The 13,703-nt window shown below is 34.3% G+C and overlaps 1 non-coding gene and 2 pseudogenes across 2 annotated transcripts; 1 reads left to right on the top strand and 2 right to left on the bottom strand.

Moving 5' to 3' along the window:
* The first annotated feature begins 1,094 nt into the window (after positions 1 to 1,094).
* Positions 1,095 to 3,464, top strand: LOC143605015 (zinc finger BED domain-containing protein RICESLEEPER 2-like; annotated as a pseudogene). The gene is made up of 3 exons (XR_013148420.1): positions 1,095 to 3,041; positions 3,124 to 3,217; positions 3,305 to 3,464. The product of XR_013148420.1 is annotated as a zinc finger BED domain-containing protein RICESLEEPER 2-like (transcript).
* A 5,619-nt stretch (positions 3,465 to 9,083) lies between these two features.
* Positions 9,084 to 9,182, bottom strand: LOC143605018 (small nucleolar RNA snoR31/Z110/Z27). The gene has a single exon (XR_013148422.1). It is a non-coding gene; the product is annotated as a small nucleolar RNA snoR31/Z110/Z27 (small nucleolar RNA).
* Positions 9,183 to 11,116: 1,934 nt separating this feature from the next.
* LOC143605014 (leucine-rich repeat extensin-like protein 4 pseudogene) lies at positions 11,117 to 12,982 on the bottom strand (annotated as a pseudogene).
* Between the last annotated feature and the right edge of the window lie 721 nt (positions 12,983 to 13,703).

Here is a 13,703-nt window from a genome sequence, read left to right as displayed (position 1 = left end):
TCAGTTTGGGTTAAATTTAAAACCTTTTGGGTTGAAATGGGTTGGGTAATTTAATTGTAAGGGTTGAAATGGGTTAAATATGAAAAATCGTTTAAGTATGACGGGTCAAATTGGGTTGATAGTTTTATTAGAATGGGTTGTTTAGGGTTAGGGAGTAGATCTCCAGTGAAAACCATGGGTTCGTGACTTCATCAGTTCATCTCATCTCCGCCTCAGCAGATTCAAGAAACACTCACACTCTCAAATTGGTGATTTAAAACTTCGTTTCCCCCAATTTTCTCACACTCACACTCTCTCAACAGGTTCGTAATGGATTCAATTCATTGCTTTGAAATAATAAATCGATTCTGCATCGCACGTGCTTTAATTTAGGTTTTGTTGATTATTACAGGTGAATTGATATATATATACCGAGCGACAGGATGAAGGCTAACGGTGACCTCTGACGGTAATTGTTGAAATTAACTTCATGCTTATAGATCAGTGTCTGCATTTGCTGATTATTATTGTAGGTGTAAAGTTATTTATTATTATTATTAAATTAACTATATGTCAGAAATTCAGATGATACATGATGTCACATGGTCGTGAATTAGTTTGACTTCGTTATTTAGTATTTATTTAGATCTTTTGTGTTTTATAATTTTAATGTTCAAAGTAATGTAGAGTCCTGATATTATAATTTTAGTATTTATATTATTGACATTATTGGTCTGCTGTCTGCCATATTCCAACCAAGGAGTTATTTATCAAATCCCAAATTAGATTATGTATATGTTGGTGTTGCATTAGTGTGAATGGCATTCTTCATTTGCAATCAAATATAAATATTATTGACGGGTCATATTAGTTGGCAGAATCATTAATAAGTTTAAGTATGATCCCCTCCTTATTATACAACATTGAATTGGATTAATATGTTCAAAAATGAATGTTAACATACTGTTGATCAATGGATTGTATTAACCTGCAAAGTTATTGTTCAACCTTAATATAAAGTGGAAATCTTTAATAATCTTTTGGTGTATATATCTTTAATAAAATTTTTATTAATTGTTAGGCTAAAACCGAACCAAAAACCGAAATGTTGGATTTGTTATACTTGCATTCTGTTATGTTTGACTTTTGTTAATATTTTTTACATGACTTTTGGTAGGTCAAGATTCAAGAATATTTGGCGAATATGTCAAGCAACACTGGTTTTGATCAACATAGTATAGGTGAGGAACGAGATGATGAAGTTAATTCAAATGATTCAAGTAAACGTTCTTATGTTTGGGACTACTTTGGTTGCGTAATGGTTGAACCTGATGGGACGAAGAAAGTAAGTTGTAAAGCGTGTGGACAGAAGTACAAGGTTGGTTCAAATTTGGGAACATCGAACTTAAAACGACATATCCCTAAGTGTTTTGATATTGATGAGCTAGGTCCACCAATAAAGCGCGCCTCTTTAGATCTAGAAATGTATAAAGAGAAGATAGCAATTTCAATCATCAAACATAACTACCCTTTTAGTTATGTTGAACATGAGGGAACACGAGATTTGCATAAATTCTTACATCCTGATGTGAAGGACATGACAAGAAACACTGCAAAGTCGCATATCTTAAGAGTATATGATCAGGAGAAGATGATTCTTAAAGATAAATTACAAAGCATGACTAGTAGGATATGTTTGACTTCTGACTTATGGACTTCTCTCACGACGGACGGATATATGGCATTGACAGCTCATTATGTTGATGAGGATTGGGTTCTAAGAAAAAAGGTACTAAATTTTAGATTTATACCTCCTCCACACACTGGTTTCATCATAGCAGAGCACATGATCAACTTTTTAGCAGAATGGGGTATTGAGAAAAAGATTTTCACAGTAACACTAGATAATGCAAAGTATAATGATGTTTTAGTATCTTCTTTGAAAAGTCATTTACGTTTGAATAACGTATTAGTGTGTGATGGTGATTATACTCATGTGCGTTGTTCTGCCCATTTATTAAATCTTGTTGTTCAAGCTGGAATTAAAGTAATTGAATGAGCCATTGAAAAGGTTCGAGATTCGGTTAAGTATGTGAGAGGAAGTGCTGCTAGGAAGTGTAAGTTCGCAGAATGCATCGAATTACTTTCATTACGGTGCGGTAAACATGTTCGTCAAGATATCGTAACGAGATGGAATTCTACGTATCTTATGCTTGATTGTGCATTGGCTTATCGTCGGGCTTATTCTCACTTAGCACTAGTTGATTCCAATTTTAAGAGTAATCCATCAGAAAAGGAATGGGAAAGGGTGGAGGTAATCACAAAATTTTTGAAACCTTTCTATGATATCACCACTTTGTTTTCTGGAAGCTTATATCCGACTTCCAACTTATATTTTCATCAAGTGTGGAAAATTCAATTGCATATTGAAGAAGCAATTCGCAATACAGATGATGTTATTAGTAACATGGCAAAAGACATGAAAAAAAATTTTGATAAATATTGGGAAAGTTATAGTATGGTGTTATCTTTTGCGGTTATTTTAGATCCACGGTACAAGGTTAAGCTTGTTGAGTATTGTTTCTCAAAACTTGACATGAAAGTTGAAGAGCGAAAAACGAAATTGAAGAGTATCGTTGATGGCATTCATAAGCTATTTATGGAGTATGATATTTAATCGGAGATAATGCCCGATTCTTCAAGACCCGAGAGTTCAAATGTTGGTGACAACACGTTGGACGAGTTGGAGGGATTTGACTCATTTGAAAGCCAATATAGAAATGATGTTAACGAAAAGTCTCAGTTAACATTGTACTTAGATGAACCTCAACTAGACAGAAAACAACCACTTGATGTTTTACGGTATTGGAAGGATAATCAAGGAAGGTATCCAAAAGTGGCTCTAATGGCTCGTGATCTATTGAGCATCCCAATTACTACCGTTGCTTCCGAATCATCTTTTAGTATTGGAGGTCAGGTTTTGAGCAAGTATCGAACTTCACTTATACCATCAAATGTCGAGGCGTTGCTATGCGCTCAAGATTGGTTGGATGTTTTACAAGGTATTAAAAGTTCATTCTTTTGCAACTAAATTTTATGAAATATCTTTATTAATATAGCACCTTTCATTTTTCACATATTTAGATGAAAACGAGATCGAGATGGAGGAATAACTTGCTGAAGACATTGAAGCGTTGATTCCGAGTTATAATAGTAGCAATTTTAGATTGACCGAGAGGTATTAAAAACTGAATTCTCTTTGCAATTTAATTTTATATTTGTATACGTTTATTAATATAACAACTTTCCTTTTTTACATATTTAGATGAAACGAGATCGAGATGGAGGAACAACTTGTGTTGACCAAGAATGCAACTTGTAGTAGGGTTTCTAGTTGTTTTGAATTGTTTAATGTCATCATTGTTATTTTGGATAAAGACATTGTGCAAATATGTGATCTTAAAGTACTTAAATGATGTTTTGGTTAGGAAATGTCATCACTGTTTACCTTGTCTGAAGTATTGGTTATGTAACTTGATGAAACGGACAAAAACGAGCAGAATTACTGATTTTTATTGCTGAATTGCTACAAAATTGGTCAAAACGTGCTGAAACAAGCTGAAAAAACCGCTTAAACGAGCTGTTAAGCGCTGAAACAAGCTGAAAAACCGCTTAAACGAGCTGTTACGCGCTGAAACGAGCTGAAAAACCGCTTAAACAAGCTGTTACGCGTTGAATCGAGCTGAAAAACCGCTTAAGCGAGCTGTTACGCGCTGAAACGAGCTAAAAAACCGCTTAAGCGAGGTTACGCGCTGAAACGAACTGAAAAACCGCTTAAGCGAGCTGTTACGCGCTGAAACGAACTGAAAAACCGCTTAAGCGAGCTGTTACGCGCTGAAACGAACTGAAAAACCGCTTAAGTGAGCTGTTACGCGCTGAAACGAACTGAAAAACCGCTTAAGCGAGCTGTTACGCGCTGAAAGAAACTGAAAAACCGCTTAAGCGAGGTGTTACGCGCTGAAACGAACTGAAAAACCGCTTAAGCTAGCTGTTACGCGCTTAAACGAACTGAAAAACCGCTTAAGCGAGCTGTTACGTGCTGAAACGAACTGAAAAACCGCTTAATCGAGCTTTTGCTGTTAAAAAGAGCTGTAACGTGTTGGAAACGCGCTGATTCGTTGGTAAAAAAACTGACTCGAAACCCGTTTTGACCCGTTCATACATTGACTCGTCCTAACCCGAACCTGTTGACCCTAACCCGTTCCGACCCGAACCAAAACAACCCTTTTTTTAAGTGACCCGTTTCGACCATAACCCATTTCGACCCTAACCCGTTTCAACCCATGACCCGTTTTGACCCAACCCAATTGCCACCTCTACACGAAATCAATCTTCCAACTCATCATTGAGGGGTAAATAATGATATCGTGAGAATTGTGGAACCAAGAAACATGGCACGCCAATCGATCAGATCCTATGGAACATTTTGCAAACACCAACATACTCAATTTATATAAGTTTAGTATTAGTAGTAATGATTGAAATGATATTTTTTTGAATGTCATTCTATATTTATAACTAATTAATACAAATGGTTATTCATTTAAATTAAATAATTAAAAAAATAGCTTTAAAGAAGTTTAAAGATACAGAAAATAGCTATCACCATCTTTTCTTTTAACAACATTTAAAATTACCACAATACCCAAGTGAACCTTAACAATATGAATACCAATCGTATGCCAATCGTTCTAACTGATTTTGTCTTCTTAAGTCTGATTTATCCAAACACGCCAACAAAAAGGAATATCACCATCTAATTATAAATCATCTTACAAATGATAGGAAATCGATATAGATAGAGGAAAGCTAATTGTGACATTCATATGGATCATGGATAAGAATGAGTTCGGAAAAATTTAAGAGAGAAGTTAAGGTAGTTACCTTCTCAAGTCAACCTCACTCAAAATGTCAAGACCTCCTTTGTCCAAATCCAATATGCCAAATATGCTTTTTGGTAGATAGTTCTATAAAAAAGGTCGTTGACATAGTTGTTTTCTGGATGAATTTTTCTCTTACATTAATAGAAAAAAAACAAAAGTAAAATAGTTGTCACTAATACCTAATGAATGACGTGACATTTTTAGCAAAATATAATAAACAAATAAATATTAATCGTGCACAAACCTTAATTTTCATTATATCGATTACCAGTAACTATGTATGCAGCACAAATCCATCTTGTATTCTTGGGGGAAAAGCCCCAAGTAAACTCAAATATCATTCAAATTAATCACACTTATGTTTGTTATTATTTTCAGCTTACATTCTTAGCGTTTAAAAAACAAACTACAGTAAAACCTCTATAATTTAGTAGCCTCGATAGAATTAACAATTTGTCCGGTCCCAACTTGGAACCAGTGAAAACTGGACCCCAATTGATAAAATAATAACATAATAACTTTTTTTGAAATTCCAGTGTATATATATTGGTCCCAACGAAACTATAAATTAATAACTATTAAAAGGTTTCAAATTTTAAGATTGTCTAGTAAAATTTATCTATAGTCATTCTTTTTATGAACTTCAAATCAATATTGTGTTTATCTGTAAATCTCCTCATTGGACTTAACAGATGGGGCAATGCCGTCTTGTATTGCAACAAAAAGTTGTGAAGAGTTGTTGCTGGCAAATCTTTCTGATTGACTGGTTCCAAAGCTATTGATCATCCTCAACTTCGCGATCGACCAGATTTTGAATGACATCTGTCACAATATTTTCAATGCTTTGAACCTCGTAACAATCGTTATTTTCACCAGGATAATCTAGCAAGTGATTCACATCCAGTTTGTGATAATGCAATGCATACATGTAATCACGTTCTGAAGCTCACGAATGTCTACTCCAAAATTTACATCGTTTAAAGGTCATACGTAAAACCTCTTTAAGTTAATTAATTAATAATGTTATATAATAGTATCTTGCTAAATTAATAAAATATTTCAATCACAACATTATTAATTTATAGAGGTTATACTGTTGGAATATTTAAGGATGTTAACTTTTTGGTTAACTCATAACATGTACAAAACATATAAGTGTCTAATTTGGCTACGGTGCTTTTATATAAAATGTGTGTTAGATAAAAGATTATAATACGTCAAACATGAACATAATTAAATGTTTTGAATCGAGCAAGGGGTATCTGTCTTTTCGCTAAAGAGGATATGTAGTGAACTCATTATTCATTAGATACTTTTTATGAATGTCAACTAAATCTCGTAAGTAAATTGCTCCCGGTTTAATCATTTGATAACCAGAGTCATTCTTTGATATATGATTATTATGAGTTAGACTCAATAAAATCTGATCAATCATTTTTTCTGTCGTTAAGGAGGAGAACTGAACAAACAATTCTCTTTTTTTCATCATCAATCGAATCACTGTTTGGTTATAATCTCTTTTTTAGTGGGCCCAATCAACAACTCTTTGTCTTCATTCTGTATCTATGCTTGCTTGTTATTCATCTCAAACTGGTCACCCAAGCTCTTAAAATTACAGAACCGTAACCATGTTTAAAAAAGTAAATCTCACATCCCTAACGTACGTTTAAGTATACACCACATTGCCCATGACGATAGTTGGAAAGAACTCTACCCTATTGGTACGGTTACAACGAGCATTCTCAATCCGTTCCCTAAAATAATGTGAGTGAGATTTGTAAATTATAAGGTATGGCTATGATTGGTTGTGAGTAGAAAAGAGAGAAAATGTTATATGGAAAAGTTAAATTTAAGGATTCACTGTACACACTGTATAATTTTTTAATATTCTTTTGAAAATGATTGTGAATAAAAAAGAGAAAAAATATAATGATAAAGGTATATAATGTTTTATTTAACTAAAATGAAAAAAAAAATGTAGTGAATTTTAATATAATTATATGATATATATAAATATACGACAGGAAATGGGCTGAGAATGCTCTTACAAGCCCTTTCATAACCATCCTTATATTCAGGTGACACTTTATACCTTTTTATGTGTCTATTCACACAGATTTCAGGTTTTAATATTGCATTTGGTTGGAGGATCAAAGATGGTAGAACAAGATACGAAGAATATAGAATAGGAATAAAACCTGTTCTATGGAGTAGGTATAACCAAAGAGATTATGTTAACAAAATAATGAAAAATGGGAATATATACTTTTGGCAAACATAGCTATCATTTTTAGTACTCAGAGAATTCTCGACTTATTCTCATTCTTTAATTATTAAACACTATATTTTTTTCTGTTTAATTAAACAATATATTTTTTATACTTTTATTATTACAGGTTTTTCTTTCATTTACTTACAACGAAATCAATAAATAAAAAACACAACATTTTCTCTTTTCACCCTATAACTTACACTCACAGCTATTCAAAACCATATCCTATAATTTGTAAACATCTCTCACATAATTTTAGAGGATTGAATGATAAAGCTCTTAGTAAAACAATAAGGTGTTCACTATTAATTGACCGGTTGCATTTGGGTAGTTTAGATAATTTGGTTTCGATGTGTGTTTCTTAATTTCTTTGAAGAAAAATCGTGTATCCTGGTAAATTGGCTGGGAATGGTTGTCCCCCTCCCCACAAAAGCCGACTTTGTTTTTAGGCAAAATGAGTTAATAATTATTTTATCTTAGTTATTTCTCTATAGTAGTCTTATCTTTTTTATATTTTATGGTTTATAGTCCCCCATTTAAAACAGGTAACAATGATAATTTAATGCTTACATGCTTGATGTGTTGGTATGTAACATGGCATTTTGTATTTAACCATATTATGTGGACTTTATCACTCCATTTAACTCCAGATCAACTGGAGCCCTAATTCCACCATACAAAAAATTAGGCCCACTAGTTCCCCTAGTTCAACATAACTACGACACCGCCTGCCACACGACATCCCATTCACCAATGCTCCGATCAAATCTTTATATCCAAGCATTACCATGATTGTCTGGTATTAACCGTCTCAATTATTGACAAATACATAAAAAAATGAGATTATTTTAATTCAACGGCTTTTTTTAACAGGTTATTTTATCAAAAATGTGTCTTCCTATGTTTGTTAGTAGGTCAAAGTTGATTGACAGTTTGGTCTTCAAATAATCGAGAGGAAAACCACATGTTATAATGCTAGAGAGCTATTTAGGCTTGTTTAATTTAGGAGTGTTAATATGTTATGAACCTGTGTTTTATAAATGTTTTTTTTAAAGTACATTAGTTTTGCTAATCTTAATTGGCCCGAGGCGTTGTATATATTTTGTTGGTGTTTTGTATTAATTTAAACACTACATTGTGATGAAATAAATAATAAATGAAATAAAGGAAATATACAAGAACGTCATTGTTAAAAAATAAATAATCTTAATATTTATGAACTATAAACACCTTAACTTATTTGGGACCATTTTTATAAGAAATACACTAGGAACATTTTAATTTATTTAAACCTTGTGAACTTATTATTTTTTTTTGAATGACACAAATTCTTCAAATGGACCTATATCAAAATGCATGTCTTCAAATTCAACCTAAGCCCTCAACTAAGGGTTGGGATTCCTTATTTTTGCCTCATATTACTTACATAACTTACTAAAATGTTAAAGAAGGTGTTTGGATTCGTTTAATATGTAAGAGGAAAAGATTCAAATGAAGATAAAAATAAAAAATTTCAAACACCCCCAATCATACAATGAGATAAAATTCTTTTAATTCAAGAATCAAAACTTACAATGACACCAACTCACCTAACCCCCTACACACACATGATGAAAAAAAAATATAGAAGCAAGACTCAAACACAAGTGTTTAATCTTAGTAAAAGTAACAATAAGGCACAAATTTATTTAACCTTTCGACACAAAAAATTTCTAACAATTCTCATAAACTGATTAAAAACATACTTTTACTTAAATCACATTTGGTAACAGTAAACCATGACCTTCATAGTAAAACAGAAACCATTTCCACAAACTAAAAAAATAACAATAAATAAACAACCAAATCAAAGAATTAATATGAAATAAATAAAAAATATTGATAAAAGTCATGTAAATCAGAGTTTAAAAAAATCGTTCTCATACACAGCATTGTCAAACTGTGTCAGAAGGTGTCCTAAGATTTTTCTGATCTCATCATATTTCATGATTATTTCAATACCAACAAACACATAAAAATAATTAAATTGTAAATCAAAAACAGAAGAATATGAATCAGAAAGAACGTAGCAAGGAGTTATTCGGATCATTTGATATTATTATTATATCATCTCCGCTCCATTTTCCTCATCTCATACTTTATACTTCCAGGTCGAATTAATTAAAAACTGAAACTGAAAAATTATTAATAAGAACTTATACGAAATTGCATCTGATGGAACTTAGAGAGAAGATGCTGCAATTTATAGTGGAACAAATGATATAAAACCCTAGCGGCGGCTATAAGTTGAAGGAGATTTAATATGGTGTTTGGTTGCAAGTGAAATCTTATCCTTTCTTTACCGGGTGTTTGGCTATTTAGAGTATTTTTATGGGTATAATTAGGGATGATTGTTTTCGGTATCGGTACCGATTTGGTACAGTCTGTACTGAGTTGATATCAAGTTTTTAGTTTCTGGTATTGATACGGTACTGGTATTTTCTGAATTTCGGGTGCTGTGTTTGTACCAAATATTTCAAATTTTTGGGATCGGGATTTCCTGGATCGGTACCGGTACCATCCCGAGCTCATCCCTAGCTATAATTAGTTGTACTAAAAATAATTTAATTTATTGAGCTGATTTTGTTAATAGCTAATGAATAAAGTCCGGTATTTGGGTAATCTAATGGTAAAAGATGTGATCGCATACAGCGTTAGGTAGTCCACCGTCTCTTGTTCTGAGGAGAACCCGTCGCCCGAAGGCTACTACGGTAAAACCTAGTTTGAAGTAAATTCAAATATGAGACCTTGTAGTTTCTTAGCCCAAAACTTTATTTCCTGTCTAATATCAAATTCATTGGCTTATAAGTCTGATTAATTGATCCAAAAATAACTTAATTTAATTCTAAGTTTGATTCTTATATATAACTTGGTATTTGCTCCTTTATTCTACATAGGGTGTCCTATTTTCACATTTCCTCATTAGTATTGTAACAGAGGCGTTATCCGATATTTTAACAATCACAAAACATCATAATTGGTTATAACGTAACAACCTACGTGACCATGTCTATAAAATAGCATCGTTAAGTATGCACATTCATATATTCTTTAAGCATAACGTTTTTAATAATGTAAGGTGCACCTAACCGTTTCACATGTTGCATAAGATTGACCAACATAGCCCCGTCGAGGTCGAGCAATGACCGTCATCATCAACATTCCACATGTCGCGCACGACCCTCATAGGCCCGTCGAGCGATGCGTATTCATCAACATTCCACATGTTGTCCCTTTAGGACTGAGTCGACTGACAACGAAATTCTCATAGCTAGTAAACTTGTTAATGAAATTGGAAGTCTCATATATTCTTCTATCTCGTCACTTTAGGACTGACGAGCTGAGTCGGGTCAGGACAGGTTCAGGTCGAGACAGATTTCACTTCGGTACGAGTTTTGAGGCAGCACAAGGTTTTAGTTTGGGACGGGTTTCGCTTCGAGTCGAAACCCGTCACGACCAAAACCCATGCCGAGCCAAAACTCGTCCCGACCCAAAGATATGACGAGCCAAAACAATGCTAAGCCAAAACTCATCGCGACCCGATACTCACCCGACCCAAAACCGTGCCGAGCTAAAACCTGTTCGAATTTGAAAATTGACCCGACCGACCCGAAATTCGTTCTGACCCAAAACCATTTTCAACCTAAACCAAGTTAAATATTCCAACGTTTTTTTAAACTTACCTTTTGAACATGGATTTGATTGGGATTAATTTCAAACTGTTATTCCTTCAATATCCAAACGAACACGCTATGTCTAAGGGATTAAATTTCAATTCCTATAAATTTCATAAAGCGAAGGCGCCCGCACTGATATTTACCAAATGAATCAAACGCTTAATGGTTTGGCAAGCACTTAATTGTAGTAATCAACTCCAAATTCTATTGTCTAGATCATATATATTCAAACATATCTTGTTGAGCTATATATCATTTTTTTTAAGTGTCCGGATTGAAAAATCAGTTAATGAAAATTTTTGTATTTTAAGTCCCTTATTTAACAACAGTGACAGTATAAGTCCACAACTACATATATATAATTTGTACAGCCTATTTTACATTATTAACAAGACATCTTTCAATAACTAAAACACCTAGGAATTAAGACCAACAACATATTACACGTTACAAGTTACCAATGCGTCATCCCATTACGTACGGTGCTTTATAGGATGGTTTTCTACATGCTTATGATCATCACCACCACACGGATGCATATAACAGTCAACCGGGTGTTCAACCACCTTATCACAATCCTTCTTGCTCCTCTGAAGCGGCTTCTCGGGCAAACAGTTCCTTCGATCATCAGATTTCACCCGCCTCGACGTCAAATTCTTACAAACCCCCTCTTCCTCGAAGAAATAGTTATAAGAAAGCGTAAAGTTTGCCAAATTCGGCAACTCGCAAACCCCCGAAGGAACTACACCACTCATCATATTATGCCCAATATTCAATTGCTCTAAATGTGATAACCCTGCAATACTATAAGGTATCTCACCAACTAGCTTATTAAAACTCACATCTAAAACTCTTAACTTATACAAAAACCCTACTTCGGGCGGTAAACAACCCGATACATTCGTGTTAATTAATAGCAACTCCTCCATGGTGTTTGCAAAATTGGAAATAGTTGGTGGGATACATCCATTAATATTATTATTAGCGAAAACCACAACCGAAGCGGTGCTTAAGCCTATATTGGAAGGGATTATAGATGTTAAACGGTTGTTGTTAATGAAAATGGCGTCGAGGTTTATGTTAAAGAGCTTGGGAGGCAATGCACCTTCGAATTCGTTATAACGAAGGTCAAGATATTTTAGAGATGGGAGGGTTAGGACAACTGAAGGGAAGGGGCCCACGAACCGGTTGTTGCTAAGGTCGAGTTCGTTGAGGAGAGAAAGGTTTGATAAAGTGAGAGGGAGGATACCGCAAAAGCGGTTACTGTTTAAATGGATAAGTGCAAGATCAGAGAGTAATCCGAGTTCGTTAGGGAGGAAACCCGCAATGTCTGCATGGTTTAGGTCAATTCCCGCGACTGTGAGAATACTCGTGTCATTTGGATATGGAGCACAGTATATACCTGTGTAGTCACAAACCGAAAGGCCAGTCCAGTCTGAAGTTGTGTTATATGGATCGGAGTAAATTACACGTTTCCATGCTTGGAGTGCTAGATAAGCTTGTTCAAGACGAGGGTTTGATGCATTGGTGACGTCGTGGTGGTGGGAGTGGTGTTTAGTGGTGGTTGAACGATGGTGTTTGGCCGCAATGTTGTTGAAAGAAATAGCTAGGTATAATATTAGAAATGAAACCAAAGCAGTACTAGTTGTGACACTTTTGGAAGCCATTTTTATTAATTTTTCACATAGGCTAAAACTAATTATGTGCTTTTTATAAGCAGTTTGGATCATTGTAAACTTTTGGTCTAGTAAGTAATAATTGTCTTGTACATGACATATATATATTTTTCAAGTCACAAGAACGTTATTGGGTGACAAAATCATTGAAATTTGAAGCTTGATTTCATGTTTGATGTTGAAACATGATGAGATTGCAGGATCTTTGTAGGTTTAGGGCGAAATTCTAAGACGAATCCGAAGTAATTGATGGTTGTTTGAAGATTGCAATGGTTGATAAAGAGATGCTAACTTCCAAGTAGTTAAGAGAGAAAGACATCCACCGTTATGGAGGTTATCTTAATTATAAAGCAATGGAAGGGATACAATGTTTGATGCTAAGAAGTCAAATAAGTTATGAAGATAATGACAGATCCAAGAGCGTTAAACAAAATGTATATTTGAAATGTGACTTGAATGATGAAGCTTTTTATCATTTTTAGTTTAATTTTGTTGGGATGACATATGCATTGTATACTCTAGGAGGTAATCAAAATAGTAAAGTATGATCATATATTCATATATATAAATTGGTTGTGGCTCAATGGTAGAGCATTCATTTTGCTAGTGAGTGGTAGAGCGTTCAATCCTCACTACCACCAATTTATATGAGAGATATGAGGGATGACCCTGGCTTGCCAGGGTTCGAGTCCTGATCTCACCCGGTTTTACCGGCTCCTCGCTGTCGTGCCGTTTGGCGGGCGTGGGGGTCGGGTTTTATCCGGTGAATCCCTCAATAGGTGGACCGCTAGGGGCTCCGTCCGTCCGGACTAGTGGCCGGCTCGGGCTACCTTTAGCCATTAAGGGCCGTGTACGGAGTACCCGACGTTACTTAGTTGGTCGTTAAAAAAAATAAAAAATGATAACATATTCATGAGGTTATGTGATTGGTGGCTTGTTGGATTTCTTGGGTATAGGTATATGGCCTTTGTACCTAATAAAGGTCGCAACATAAAAAAAGTGAACATACAAAATTGAACATTGTGTCGTTTGAAAAACTCATTGATTTTTTAAGATTAAAATTTAGAGTGATACGTTTAGTAAACTCCTAAAAAATTAAAAAAATATTAAGGATCAA

Source organism: Bidens hawaiensis, unplaced genomic scaffold (assembly GCF_021521415.1).
Source record: "Bidens hawaiensis isolate Kalapana, Puna unplaced genomic scaffold, B.hawaiensis_p1.1 tig00067633_1, whole genome shotgun sequence".
Taxonomy (NCBI): domain Eukaryota; kingdom Viridiplantae; phylum Streptophyta; class Magnoliopsida; order Asterales; family Asteraceae; genus Bidens; species Bidens hawaiensis.
Note: the sequence above shows the minus strand (reverse complement) of the source record. Positions and strands in the feature narration are given on the sequence as shown.